Source organism: Pimephales promelas, chromosome 17 (genome assembly GCF_988280905.1).
Source record: "Pimephales promelas chromosome 17, fPimPro1.hap1.1, whole genome shotgun sequence".
Classification (NCBI taxonomy): Eukaryota; Metazoa; Chordata; class Actinopteri; order Cypriniformes; family Leuciscidae; genus Pimephales; species Pimephales promelas.
Window position 1 is genome coordinate 8762199 of NC_142785.1, and position 16099 is coordinate 8778297.

At 42.6% G+C, this 16099-nt stretch overlaps 1 pseudogene; it reads right to left on the reverse strand.

Annotated features, from left to right (window-relative positions):
- Positions 1–6670: 6670 nt before the first annotated feature.
- On the reverse strand, positions 6671–14450 carry LOC148971451 (zinc finger MYM-type protein 1-like; annotated as a pseudogene).
- Positions 14451–16099: the final 1649 nt, after the last annotated feature.

A 16099-nucleotide genomic window follows, 5' to 3' on the forward strand; every position in this document is an offset into this window, starting at 1 on the left:
TTATTAGGGCCCGAGCACTAACAGTGCGAGGACCCTATTGAAACTGTTAGGATTATTTAGGGCCCGAGCACTAACAGTGCGAGGACCCTATTGAAACTGTTAGGATTATTATTATTTTTTTTTTTTTTTTTTCTGCAAAGTAAGTGCCATTTTCGGGGCCGCAACATGCTCAAAAACTCACCAAATTTGGCACGCATGTCAGGACTGGTGAAAAATTTCGTATTTTGTGGGTTTCGCAGATGGGCGGGGCAAAATGGCACGCTAGCGCCACCTAGAAAATTGGAAAAAATTAGCCCCTCGTCCACGTTCAACCTACATGCACGAAATTTGGTGGGGACGTGTATCATATCAAGACGCACAAAAAAGCCTCAAGAACCCATACCCTAAACTCAACAGGAGGTCCGCCATTTTGAATTTGGCGGCCATTTTCGGACGATTTACAGACTCCGTACTTTAACGAACTCCTCCTAGGGATTTAGTCGGATCGACTTAAAATTTCTGCTGTGCCTTCTAAAGGCATTGACGATGTAAAGTTGTGCTATCTGCGCGTTTTCGTCGATGGGCGTGTCCGTGGCGTCGAAGATTCGCCATGAAACAGGAAGTTGTACTAACTTGGCTGTAAATGCCCAGATCTGCACGAAATTTTACACATTTGACAAGAGTCACGCCCTGAACAAATCTACATGCCGACATTCACCCACAGTCATAGCGCCACCTGCTGGCAACAGGAAGTGACCTTTAACGAAGCAGCCCCCGCCGCTTGTTTGACCGACATGTACGAAATTTCTGTGGTACATCTACCATGACCAGACGCACAAAAAAGCCTCAAGAACCCATACCCTAAACTCGACAGGAAGCCCGCCATTTTGAATTCGGCGACCGATTTGGGACGATTTACACACTCCGTACTTTAACGAACTCCTCCTAGGGATTTAGTCGGATCAACTTCAAATTTCTGCTGTACCTTCTAAAGGCATTGACGATGTAAAGTTGTGCTATCTGCGCGTTTTCGTCGATGGGCGTGTCCGTGGCGTCGATGATTCGCCATGAAACAGGAAGTTGTAGTAACTTGGCTGTAAATGCCCAGATCTACACGAAATTTTACACATTTGACAAGAGTCCCGCCCTGAACAAATCTACATGCCGACATTCACCCACATTCATAGCGCCACCTAGTGGCAAGAGGAAGTGACATTTAATGAAGCAGCCCCCGCCGCATGTTTGACCGACATGTACGAAATTTCTGTGGTACATCTACCCTGTCCAGACGCACAGAAAAGTCTCTTGGAGCGATGCCCTAAACTCAACAGGAAGTCCGCCATTTCTAATTTTACCGCCATTTTTGGATGATTTACTCATTACGTACTTTAACTAACTCCTCCTAGGGCTTTAGTCGGATCGCCTTCAAATTTCTGCTGTGCCTTCTAAAGGCATTGACGATGAAAAGTTGTGCTATCTGCGCGTTTTCGTCGATGGGCGTGTCCGTGGCGTCGATGATTCGCCATGAAACAGGAAGTTGTAGTAACTTGGCTGTAAATGCCCAGATCTGCACGAAATTTAACACATTTGACAAGAGTCCCGCCCTGATCAAATCTACATGCCGACATTCACCCACAGTCATAGCGCCACCTGCTGGCAACAGGAAGTGGCCTTTAACGAAGCAGTGTGGCAAACAGCCGCACTGGCTGAGCTGCAGAAAATGAAACGCGGCCGCCTCAGACCCCGACGTGCTACAGGTGCGAGGGCCCGCCCATCGCTGCTTGCAGCTTTAATTTTTTTTTTTTTTTTTTTTTCTTTTTTCTGCAAAGTAAGTGCCATTTTCGGGGCCGCAACATGCTCAAAAACTCACCAAATTTGGCACACATGTCAGGACTGGTGAAAAATTTCGTATTTTGTGGGTTTCGCGGATGGGCGGGGCAAAATGGCACGCTAGCGCCACCTAGAAAATTGGAAAAAATTAGCCCCTCGTCCACGTTTAACCTACATGCACGAAATTTGGTGGGGACGTGTATCATATCAAGACGCACAAAAAAGCCTCAAGAACCCATACCCTAAACTCGACAGGAAGTGCGCCATTTTGAATTTGGCGGCCATTTTTGGACGATTTACAGACTCCGTACTTTAACGAACTCCTCCTAGGGATTAAGTCGGATCGACTTAAAATTTCTGCTGTGCCTTCTAAAGGCATTGACGATGTAAAGTTGTGCTATCTGCGCGTTTTCGTCGATGGGCGTGTCCGTGGCGTTGAAGATTCGCCATGAAACAGGAAGTTGTAGTAACTTGGCTGTAAATGCCCAGATCTGCACGAAATTTTACACATTTGACAAGAGTCACGCCCTGAACAAATCTACATGCCGACATTCACCCACAGTCATAGCGCCACCTGCTGGCAACAGGAAGTGACCTTTAACGAAGCAGCCCCCGCCGCTTGTTTGACCGACATGTACGAAATTTCTGTGGTACATCTACCATGACCAGACGCACAAAAAAGCCTCAAGAACCCATACCCTAAACTCGACAGGAAGTCCGCCATTTTGAATTCGGCGACCGATTTGGGGCGATTTACACACTCCGTACTTTAACGAACTCCTCCTAGGGATTTAATCGGATCAACTTCAAATTTCTGCTGTACCTTCTAAAGGCATTGACGATGTAAAGTTGTGCTATCTGCGCGTTTTCGTCGATGGGCGTGTCCGTGGCATCGATGATTCGTCATGAAACAGGAAGTTGTAGTAACTTGGCTGTAAATGCCCAGATCTACACGAAATTTTACACATTTGACAAGAGTCCCGCCCTGAACAAATCTACATGCCGACATTCACCCACATTCATAGCGCCACCTAGTGGCAAGAGGAAGTGACATTTAACGAAGCAGCCCCCGTCGCATGTTTGACCGACATGTACGAAATTTCTGTGGTACATCTACCATGTCCAGACGCACAGAAAAGTCTCTTGGAGCGATGCCCTAAACTCAACAGGAAGTCAGCCATTTCTAATTTTACCGCCATTTTTGGATGATTTACTCATTACGTACTTTAACGAACTCCTCCTAGGGCTTTAGTCGGATCGCCTTCAAATTTCTGCTGTGCCTTCTAAAGGCATTGCCGATGAAAAGTTGTGCTATCTGCGCGTTTTCGTCGATGGGCGTGTCCGTGGCGTCGATGATTCGCCATGAAACAGGAAGTTGTAGTAACTTGGCTGTAAATGCCCAGATCTGCACGAAATTTAACACATTTGACAAGAGTCCCGCCCTGAACAAATCTACATGCCGACATTCACCCACATTCATAGCGCCACCTAGTGGCAAGAGGAAGTGACATTTAACGAAGCAGCCCCCGTCGCATGTTTGACCGACATGTACGAAATTTCTGTGGTACATCTACCATGTCCAGACGCACAGAAAAGTCTCTTGGAGCGATGCCCTAAACTCAACAGGAAGTCAGCCATTTCTAATTTTACCGCCATTTTTGGATGATTTACTCATTACGTACTTTAACGAACTCCTCCTAGGGCTTTAGTCGGATCGCCTTCAAATTTCTGCTGTGCCTTCTAAAGGCATTGACGATGAAAAGTTGTGCTATCTGCGCGTTTTCGTCGATGGGCGTGTCCGTGGCGTCGATGATTCGCCATGAAACAGGAAGTTGTAGTAACTTGCCTGTAAATGCCCAGATCTGCACGAAATTTAACACATTTGACAAGAGTCCCGCCCTGATCAAATCTACATGCCAACATTCACCCACAGTCATAGCGCCACCTCCTGGCAACAGGAAGTGACCTTTAACGTAGTAGCATAGCAAATGCACATCCGCACTGGCTGAGCTGCAGAAAATGAAACGCGGCCGCCTCAGACCCCGACGTGCTACAGGTGCGAGGGCCCGCCCATCGCTGCTTGCAGCTTTAATTGAAAACTGCATTTAAACTCAAACAGGCTGTTCATCAGCTGATCAAAAGTTTAAGACCATAACCCAAAAATAAACCTACAACAGAACTAAGAGTGTCAAAAAAGGACTCAGTAGTGAGTAGCCCCACCGTTCTTGTTGATCACTTCAATCACTTGTTTCGGCATGCTTGATGCGACTGTTCCCAGGAGGCTGCTGGGAACGTTGCTCCTTGTAGTGAAGATGGCTTCACGAAGGGCATCCACGGTCTGGAACTGACATCCGTTTTTGTAAACTTCCCTTCCCATCCATCCCCAAATGTTCTCGATGGGATTTAGATCAGGAGAACACGCATGATGGTCCAAAAGAGCAACGTTATTCTCCTGGAAGAAGTCCTTCGTCAGGCGGGCGTAGTGAATTGCAGCGTTGACCTGTTGAACGACCCATTCATTACCGCACAGACGGGGGCCCTCAGTAAAGAGCGATGCCCGCTGCAACATGTCCACATAGCCAGTCGCCATTTGACGCCCCTGGACAACCTGAAGCTCCATTTTCCCATTGAAGGGAAAAGCACCCCAAATCATGATGGAGCCTCCTCCACTGCGCCACGTAGAAAACATCTCCGGTAGGATCTCCTTGTCATGTCAGTAACGTTGGAAGCCATCAGGACGTCCAGGTTAATTTTTTTTCTCGTCAGAGAATAAAACTTCCTTCCACCTTTTAATGTCCCATGTTTGGTACTCCCTTGCAAATTCCAAACGGGCAAGTTTGTGGCGTGGGAGGAGACGTGGCCTTTAAAGGCGTTTTTCGTTCTTGAAGCCCTTCTCTCGCAGATGACGTCTTATGGTTATTGGACTACAGTCAGCATCAGTAAGGGCCTTAATTTGGGTTGAGGATCGACCTGTGTCTTCACGGGCAACCCGTCGGATCCTGCGGCTCAGCGCAGGTGCCATTTTTTGGGGTCTACCACTTGACTTTTTTGTCCCATAACTCTCAGGATCTCTTAAGGAATGTAAAATGACTGTCTTACTGCGTCAAACCTTGGCAGCGATGGCGCGTTGCGAGAGGCCTTGCTTGTGCCGCTCAACAATTCTGTCACGTTAAAAGAGAGAAAGCCTTTTTGCCTTTGCCATCAGAAGATCATGACAGTGTGACTGCCTGAAGATCGATGACACGAAAGCCATATTTTTGTGCAGATTTGACCTTTTTATGCCTATGGTCTTAAACTTTTGATCAGCTGATGAACAGCCTGTTTGAGTTTAAATGCAGTTTTCAATAAATTGCTCTACTCTCTATTTTTTGTCTCTTGCTCCTGTTTCTTCTTTTGGCATTTTGAAGCAGTACTTACAACCCGGTTATGATACACCAGTGCAAAATGCGAATACTTGCAATGTTTCCCCCGGTCTTAAGATTTTGTTCAGGAGTGTAATAAAATGAGTGTCCCATCATTCACCATGGGCTTTATTCGTGCCCAGAGAGGTGCGCCATGACTGGGATGCTCTTTTCAGGAAAAAATCAGACCATCTTTTCCTGGAAGTTTTATGATTTTCAGAGCTCCACCACGGTGGAGACCAGCCAGATTGTACTCTCTCCTTGGGACTTGGGTTAATGCCTTGAAGGCCGTGGAGCTTCACCACAACATTTTGGACTTTGCCATTTTTAAAAGCTTAACTCCAGAGTCGAACACACCATGGACATTTGAGCTTGATTCATCCCCGAGGTCGATTTGAGGTTGATTCATCCCGAGGCGAATCTGACTTTGGCCCAGTATGGGCCACCATCCTTGGCTGGCTAGGGAGGTCTGAGTAGCATGGAGCTCTGAGCTCTGAATGTACTGAGCAAGTGTGTGTCACAAAGCTCAATGCAACTACAAATTTATTTATTTTTTTCCTAACGGATACTTTCAACAAAGTTAAGTCCCATTGTCCACATGTGTGGACATCAACGTTAGCAGCATAGTAAATCTTTATTTTTGCAAAAGTACGTCAAAAAGTGCATGCTATTTTAATCATCCAACACTAGTATGCATAACTCAACAAGAATCAACAATGAAATGTTGTTAGATTTGTTGTTAGATTTTTTATCTTGTGAACGTTTTGGTCCAGAGTGACGGCGCTACGTGTGACCTGTTTTCTCTGCCTTCTTTAAGTAATTTATGTTAATTTTTTTTTTCTCTTCTGATGCCACAGGATGGCAGTGAAAGTGTCCTCGTTTGTGAAAAACATGTTCCAGTTACACAGAAATAAGTATTATGCTGTGCACAACCAAAAATGCGATGTCCACGTATGTGGGCGCCAGGTCGTGGGCAGGGGCGTGTCTAGAGCATTTTTAGTGGGGGGGCCATGCTGGGGCACTGCCTCCAAATGGGGTGGCCACCAGTGACCAAAAAAAAAAAGCTAAATTCTACAGTATATTACGTAATTGATTGTATTATTTTTTTTTTAACTTGAATAAAGTTACTTGTAAACAAATGTAGTAATAAAGCACATTTTTGATTTATTTAGTTTTTTGGCATCCCTGTATATATCCATTAAGTTTAATTTGAGAGCCAGTGTTTATTATTTCTATAAAACTAACAAGTTTATAAAATAAAAGCAATTTTAATAATGAGCAATTTTAAAACCCCAGAAGCAGAAACAAGGTCAACTATTTTCTTTTAATTAGTTTTACTACTGTAACAGTTAAAATGAAAACACCACATTTTAAAAAATAAATATGGAACCATTACATTGTGCTCTGCCAATATATTAAAGAACTCTTTAATTTAGAAACAATAAAAATAGTAGCAGAAAGAGAGGAAAACAGACGAAAAAGAAAGAAGGCAGACCTAAAACTAAAACAGCTGGATTCTTCTGTTTCGGTGGTGACTGGCAAACCGTCGAACAAAATCATCTAAGTCAAGACATTTGGCTCTCCTCGTCTCAATGCTTAAGATGCCAAGATTACTGAGTCTGTCATCGGTCATGGTAGTGCGTAAATGTGTTTTTATGAGCTTAAGTGCAGTTCAGTCAGGACCACTTGAGTCAAAAATACCAAAAAGCAATTATTTTCCAAAATATTTATTTGCATGATTGTTAAAGTTACATTTGGCGGTATGGCTCTGTTCTGAATTACCATCCTTTTCATGAGCTCCATGAAAGCTAGTCAGGTAACAGCAGCAGCTTCTGGGGACAATTTCCCATTTAACTGGGAAAGCAGCAAACAATCCCCCTTTGAGAACAGAGCATGCATCAGTGAAAACAGATTGACGCTGATTAAGTTAGACGAAGTTGAAGGAGGAGCTAGGGGAGGAGGTGGGTTGCGAGGATGCAGTGGAAGCAACTGAGCAAACAGACTAAAAGATGCCTTTAAATAAGGCCCTTGATTGAAAGACTATAATTGAAGGCGTATCCATCGGATCAGCTGATAGACCGTTATCAGCTGATAGCAGAGCTTGACTACGCGGCCTGCCTGAACTAACGCTGTACGCTAGATTTCAGTCAGGACCACTTGAGTCAAAAATACCAAAAAGCAATTATTTTCCAAAATATTTATTTGCATGATTGTTAAAGTTACATTTGGCGGTATGGCTCTGTTCTGAATTACCATCCTTTTCATGAGCTCCATGAAAGCTAGTCAGGTAACAGCAGCAGCTTCTGGGGACAATTTCCCATTTAACTGGGAAAGCAGCAAACAATCCCCCCAACAGACCATACCAGGCAATCATCCCTGGCTCTTTTAGCAAAAGAGCCAGGAGAGGATCGAATGAGCGTTCAATAAGCTACCTTATTTAGTTTATAAGAATAGCTAAATAGAGAGATAAAAATAATGTTTACAAAAAAAAAAAAAAAAATTGAAGCTCGATCTTAAGAACTGTAAAAGCCAATTAATTACTGAAGCAATATTTATTGACTACAGATCATAAGCATCACTCATAGCTTTCTGAGCGTCAAGGATAGCTCGCGTATCTGGCCGGAGATACCGTTCATAAGCTGCCGAGGACCATCTACCCATAGCTTTAAGGGTAGAAACGGGAGTAGAGGAAGCAGCCGTTGTAGCAGCCCCTATGCGCAATGAATGAGCTGAATAACGCCCTGGGGGAAGCCCGCAGTATAGACAAAGCAGGCGGAAGCGGGATGCAAACCAGGCTCTGGCTTCCCCTCCTCCGTAGCAAATAATGGGTCCTCCGGACGAGCTTGAGGACGACTCCTCAGATATGCCGACATAGAAGACAGAGGACAAAAAGCAGAATTAGTTTCAGAAATATAAACAGAAGCTCCTTCCCTGTTCCTATCAGATTTTGAGTGTTTCAAAAAAATAGTGAAGTGGTGAGAAAAAACTGAAACATCAGATATGGTGAGGTCATGTGATGGGTTAAAGGAATCTGTGCGTGTTGAGAACTCACCACCTCTGAGGAAGCCATAGAAAGCAGTAAGCAAAACAGATTCTAACATCATATCAGTGTGAACCCCAAAGCATCCCGCTCTCAGATGTGATATTAATTTTCTCAAAAGTGTTAGTGTGAGAGGGAGGCGATGATCATTGCCTCTAGGTTTCTCTTTTTTAAGTCCATTAAGCAGGAGACGAATTGATGAATTTTCGAGCAACCTGGAAGTAGATGGATCCAAGCAGCGCAGGTGGAATTGGATGCCGGCGACCATACTTTTAATGGATGATGGCTGTATTTTACGGGACTCAAAACAGTGAACTATAAAAGCACTAACATATGAAACATTGACTGGAAGTACATTTACAGAGAAGGTGGCACAAAAAGAACTAAAATGAGACCAAGCAGTGTCGTACATTTTTAATGTCGATGTTGCTAGACCACTGCGCATGTACTTAGCTGCTGAATCAACATAAGATTGAAGGGTCATGTCTAATCTATTACGGTCTGGCTGAAAGGAGGGCAGACCAAGCTGGTTGATGCTGAACCTGGACACAGGAGGTGGAATTTCTGAAATTCAAATCGAGAAAGTGAATCAGCAACTTGATTGTTTAAGCCTGGAATGTGAGCAGCTCGAAAAATGAAGTTATCCAATATCGATGCCCAAGTAAGGCGCCTGACGAACCGGTTGATAAACGGAACTGATGAGCGACCCTTATTAATAATATTAACAGTTGCCTCATTATCACAAAAGAACAGAATTTGTTTTCTGGACCATTGTTTGCCCCACAAAATACAAGCTATCACAATGGGATAAAATTCCAACAGAGCGGTAGACAGATTATTATCAGGCATGGACATCAGCTCCTTTGGCCATTTACTAGCAAACCACTGACCATTAAACCCCCCCAAAAACCGACAGAAGGCGCAGCATCTGTATACAATTTAAGGGCTGCAGAAGACTCCAGATCGTCATGATGAAAAAAAGAAATGCCATTCCAATTATTAAGGAGCAAAGACCAGAACCTGAGATCTGATCTGCAGCCTGCATCTAGAGTAACTGTCCTTAAGATCTTTAACTGATTTAGATATATCGAGGACAGTGTTGTAGTCGAGACCACCTCACTCGAGTCCGAGTCCAGACCGAGACCAGAGAGAGTCGAGTCCGAGTCAAGACCGAGTCCATAGAGAGTCGAGTCCGAGTCGAGTCCGAGACCAGAGACGGTCGAGTCCGAGTCGAGACCAGTGAGGGTTGATTACCTAATTTACTTCTATTTACTTAGAGAAATCCTTTTTTTTTTTTTTTTTTTTACTGAATTTACTTAGAGTTTAAAAAATATGATCAGTTTAGGGTAAAAAGGCCACATAGTAGGTGATGTTAAAAGTAATTTTATTACAATTTGTCATGCGCAGTTGCGCACTAGAAAATCACCAATCACTGGATGCGTCAATCAATTTAAAGAAATATTTAACATACATTAATAATCATGAAAAATATTTTGAATTGAACTCGAGTGGACTCGGGAATAAGTCCGAGTCCTAAAAAAAAAATGTTCGAGTCCGAGTCAATTCCGAGTCCAAATGCACACGAGTCCATGACAAGACCAAGACCATTAAAATATGGTCTCGAGACCGAGTCCGAGTCTCGAGTACTACAACACTGATCGAGGAGTCTGGCAATGAAAGACCTGCCTTGGGGAATTATACGCATCGCAAAATTAAGATGGCCTAGCAGAGAAAGCAAATCTCTTTTTGAAAAACATGTGGACATCTGAGCATTTCTCATGATTTCTCTAATGCAATTTAATTTTTTAAGGGGCAACGAGGCTTGCATTAAATTGGAATCTAAAGTAATGCCTAAAAACTCAATAACTTTGAGAGGACCTAAGGTTTTTTCCTCAGAAAGGGGAACACCTAAATCGGTGAAAGTGTGTTTTAACGCCGAAATGCATCTCTCTGGCTTTGCATTTTTATAATCCACTAGCAGAAAATCGTCTAAAAGATGGAGCACATGCGGTATTTTGCAATTATTAAGAAGAATCCAACATAGCGCCTCTGAAAGTGTATCAAATATTTTTGGACTACTGCGACAGCCAAAAGTAAGCCTGACCGAAAAATATAATTTTTCCCTCCATTTAATGCCAAATAAATGCCACTGTGATGGATGTAAAGGCATGATTTTAAAATCGTCTGTAATATCTGCCTTTGCGAGCCAGGCACCCCTACCTGCTTTTTTGATAATTTTAATTGCATCGTCGACTGTTGCGTAAAAGAGAGAAAACGGAGTTAAAGGAATAAGACTATTGATACTTTGAGTGGCATCATTATGAGGGGCAGACAAATCAAAAATTAAGCGCTTCTTCCCTGAATATTTCCGAGTAGCGATCCCTATAGGATTAATCCGACAAATTGAGAAAGGAGACTTATCGAAAGGCCCAATCAGGAATCCTTTCTTAACTTCCTTTTCCAACAAAAAATCAACAATTTCAGGTTCTTTAACAGCAGAAAGCAAATCATTACAGGAAAAGGATAACTTAGGCAACCATAACAATCCTGCAAAAAAACCTTGAATAAGTCCAGTGATTAAATAATTGACAAAGCAGCGGTTAGGATGATTTTTTAGTGCCTGTCCCAGCTTAGGAACATTGACTGGAGTTGTTGGCTTTATTTCTTTTTGTCCTTTTTCATAAAGCGGGTTCGTCTTGGGCACACAGATTTTGGGTGGCCGTCCCCGCAGTAACTACAAGCATGAACATATTTACAATTATAGAATTTGCAAACATTTTCATTAAAATTAAAGCACAAAGGAGTAGCGAATGGTGTTACCTTAGAGTCAACAGTTTGAAAGCCAGGCTTAGAAGTAAAAGGAGACACAGATTTTGGGCATAGATTGAGAGTGTGAGAATGAGAGCCACAGATCGAGCAGGAGAGAGCTTGATGACCAGTGAAATGTCTGCTTATGAGGGTTAAGTCGACTACGGACCAGTCCAATCTCTGATTAAAATGTTGAATAAACATAGCAGCTTTGGCAGAGAATGATTTGTGATAGTCATAGAAGAGAGTTCCTCCATAAGTCAGAGCCAAGTCAGAAATTATTGCCAAATAAGTGTCCAGCTCGGCTCTACGAGACGGATAGATTTCGCAAATGACATCTCTGTAAACCCCAAATGCCACGTTAAATTCAGCTAGTGTTAACATTTTTGACACATCGCCGCAATCGACAACACGCTTCTCACTCATTTCTGAGCACAGTAATATTTTTATAAGATTGACATCATTACCTGCCACGATTTGGCTTCTCAACTGATGAGAAATCGCCGCAGCTGGTGGAAATAATGGAGCGCCTGAAGATACAGGAGCTGCACTTCCCATCGTTCTTCGCGGAATAGTCGCTGCGGCCGTATTTGTGACGTCATCATCCAGCTGCGGAGTAAACACGGGCAGCCGCGCCGTGCCTGAAGTGGAGTTCTCGAAAGACGGGCCAGAGAAGAGAAGATTTGCCGAGGACCTAGAAGATGGACCGGACTCCAAAGCCTGAATTCTGGAGTTCATGTCGGAGAGCGAAAACTGAATGCTGGACAATGCTGATAACACTGGGTCATTGCTTTGGACTGAAGAAGAGTGGACACCTCGGTTTGAGACAACAGGACCACCTGTCCGCTTGGGTGCAACATCAGACGAAGTCGGGTCGAGGTTCTTTCTCTTCTGCGGCTGTTTTCTGCCGGAGAATGGAGGAGGAGGAGGAAGATCTGCTGTCGAGACGTCAATTTTTTCACAGAGCAAAGCAAATAATTCTTTATGCGAAGCTCCAGTCGGTGCCGAGATATCGTGCCTATACAAAGTTTCCAATAACTTCGGCAATGGCCAATCATTGATGCTAGGAGGACTAGAAGATTTACTCGCAAGACGAGAGCTCCGACGAACAGAAGCGTTGCTTTCGTCTTGAAAGGCTTCCCCTGCTTGACTTAGTTGTTGCTGGGATTCTTCAATGGATTCAACTTGCCATTGGTCTTCATCATGTGCGGTGGTAGACATGATCAGCAGTTGAGTGAGTAACGTTAGAGCAAAATATATGAGTAATCTCATCGTATTGTGAGAGCTATGTTTGCGAGCATGCAGTGGAAGCAACTGAGCAAACAGACTAAAAGATGCCTTTAAATAAGGCCCTTGATTGAAAGACTATAATTGAAGGCGTATCCATTGGATCAGCTGATAGACCGTTATCAGCTGATAGCAGAGCTTGACTACGCGGCCTGCCTGAACTAACGCTGTACGCTAGATAGAATCTGCGCTCACAACTTGCACTGCTGACTGGTAAGGCCACAGCTATGCAGCACAAACGAAAAAGCTGATAAAACACTTCTTTGTATGGCTCAAGGAAGATGGTAAACTCTAGGAGACTAGACAATTCAATTCCAGTCTGGAATTTCCTTTCTAACACCCTCCTCACTTGATGCAGTTCGTGTTTTATGTCATCAGTATCAAATTCATAAATCCTAGCAAAGCTAAAAATGGTCTCTTCATCCAAAAAGGTTCTGCTTTTAGGATTCAGTGCTTGTATACCTTGCATTATACTGCAGTTTGACTTACTGAAACGTCTCTGCATTTCCCCACTCAGACAGTCCAGAATGGGAAAAGAATATACCACTTCTGAACAGTTCCATGTCTCCTTCCTTACACCTCCGCTGTCCAACAGTGGATTCAACAATTGACCAGCTCAATCTAGAGCTAATTTTTTGTGGTCTTTTCACCACAGCTTCTACTGCAACATTGCACTGCTTTGCAGTGTCTAAAGTGTCTTTCCAGATTTCATCAAAAGATGAATCACTTCTTAGGTCTTGGAGGGTGTCTTGAAATGCTTCAACTAAGTCCACGGCCTTCGCTAAATCAAGAGACGTTGACTGAAGCATGTCTGCAAGGAATTTTGTCTCTCCAAGGACTTTTGAAAAGATGACAAGTGTTCCGATAAAGGTAAGGTCCAGCTGGGCAAGTAAACCCCGTGCCTCCACAGAGCGTTCTCCTCTGTTCTCCACATCAATATCATGTAGCACACGCAATACAGCAGGCAGTCTGTCCTTAATGTTTTTGCAAGCCTGGTACCGACATGCCCACCTGGTGTCACTGAGCCTTTGCAGCTCTCTTGGGGCACCTTGATACATTTCCTTTTGCACAGAGAGCCATTTCTGGTGCACATAGGAGCCTGACATGTACACATACAATTTCTGTAGCAAAGAAAAGAAGGTTTCAGACCCAGGCACTGATTTTGTTGAGTCAACGAGAACAAGGTTAAGACAATGTGCGTTGCAGTGCACATAAAAAGCGTGATTTGTTTTAGCTTTAATCCTTGCTGCAACTCCAGTGTGTCTCCCTGACATGACTGAGGCCCCATCGTAACCTTGCCCCACTAGATTTGACCTGTACTCAAGTCCATACGTCTCCAGGCATTGTATTATTTTTTGACTGAGTCCCTCTGCATCAAGCTCAGTAGCTTGCTTGAAATCAAGGAAGCTTTCATGGACTGCACCATTATAATAGTACCTAAGTACTAATGACAATTGCTCTTTCTTTTTTTAAATCTTTTGTTTCATCTGCAATGATGGAAAAATATTTGTTTTCCTTGACTTCACTGATGATGCTTTCCCGTACCATTTCTGACAGACATTCAAGAATTTCATTTTGTATAGTGTTACTTGTGTATTTTGCATTCCCTACAGCTTTTAATTTCTTGTCAATTAGTGGACTATGCTTAGCAATCAAATCCATAATGCCTAAAAAGTTTCCTTTTTTGTAGATGCATCAGTCTCAAGGTGTACCCTTTGTGAAATGTTTTGCGTTGCAGTAAACAAAAGTACCTCAGCAACTGTTTTAATGTAGGTACGATTTTGTTCGACTACTTCTTGGTGTTTCTTATCAAGGGCATTTAACATCGAAGTGTCTGTCAAGATTCTTTTTTTGTGTTCATTCCATGCTATCATGGCATTAACATGATTTTCAGATTTTTCATGTCCCCTGAAACCTCCATCTTTATACATTGCCTTCTTCCAGTTAGAATAGCCCAGTGATGATGTGAATGAAGTCTCTTGAATACCAGGGAGAGAAAAGTGTCGACATGGAAAACAATATGCAGAGTCTCGGCTAACAGAATACTCCAGCCATTGGTGTTGTGTGTACCACATTTTGTTGAAAGCTATTTTCCGGTCGCCCATCATGGTTCGAGGGAATACCTTCAAGTGTGGCTGTGTTGGTCCTGGTGCCCAAGACTGTGAAATGTCTGCAAATAAAGAGAATGGTCTTCGTATAGCTTCTTATCTCTAGCCTACCAGGGGTCCTCAATCAATTTTAACAATGAGTAATAATTAAAATAATTAACAGTGCAGAAGGTGTATTTTGTCAATTAAATCAACCTAGAATACAATTGATTCTGAAAACTAAGTTTGAATGAAAGTTAGTTACATAACCATAGACCCTCCAATAATATGAAGGCAATCGGTTAAAATACACAAGCTTAACATTTAGACAATACCTTCTAGAAATGTCAGTAAAAAAAAAAGAAGAAAAAAAAAGGAGCATACCATGTGGTCCTGGTAGAATGTGATCTGTGGAGATGTTGGCATGTAGTGCTTGAGGTCTGTCACCATCACTCCCTGACCTATGCGGACACAAAGTTTCTTTGTGGTCTTCAAATTCTGACAGGTCACTTACAGCTGAATTATCTGCAGATACAGTAAAATAATAAACAGTAGACATCAAACATAATTTAACATCACTTGCTGAACATGTGCAAAAGAACTTTTAGGTCTCAACTACAACTATACATACCTTTGCATTCTGTTGGGGATGAAGGTGCTTGCTTATCCCCACCAAACGTTGATCCTGAGAAATGATGAAAGTCACAAATAAATATTGCATCAATGAGAAAACAAAACAAGCTCTGTGAGTACTATAGCAGAATAAATACGCTCATGGTATTTTTAGGGCAAATTCATGTACATGCAATGATTACTACCGTTTTAGTTTGCTTCAATGAAATGTAATATTTCTCAAATATCCCTACAATTCCCTCAACACTTCACAACACATACTTGAAGTTGCAGGAAGCACAGAGGAAAATGAAGGCCTCTGCTGTCGGCTGGGTCCACTGGCATCGCTGTCTGTCTGGCCTGTTGATTCCTTGCTGGCTGATTCTGTTCCAGTGACAATTTTTTCTTGCTGCCTGACATTTTCTTCAGTTGCTTCTGCCTCTACACTTGTTTCGTTTTTTTTTTCTTTGAAAGAAACTCCCTATATCTTTACTTCTTTTCATGGCTTGGCATTGCTCTCCCTGCCTTCAAAAAAAGAAACACTTATGTTTGTCTGTTATTCTCAATATCAACAAAAACAATTCAAATTGTGAATGAAACGCACAGAATGCATTCATGTCATTTCACGTATAAATTACTAAGTTAGGACTCACAATTTAATTGACTATCTAACTGACTTACTCTCATGCATTAACAAGTAACGTGCGAGTCACCAGACAATTATTATAATGTGGTCACTCACTGTCACAAAATAAACTGTTACAAAATATGCAAAATCACCATGACAGTGTTTATTAATTTGTTTGATAGCGCCCAGCGTATTATACTTTTATTGTGTTTTATTAAACTTTGAGTGAAATCCCAGACAGAAAACTGACATTGAATCAACGTGGAAACGACGTCTCTCATGACATTGAAACAACGTTGATTTTGCTCATCAAATTAACGTTGAACCAACGTCAGACGCGCATTCTTCAAAGCTAAATGAAAATCGAAAATTGGTTTGCTTTCATAATGTTGAAACAACGCATTGATATCAAGTTGATTTTCCGTTA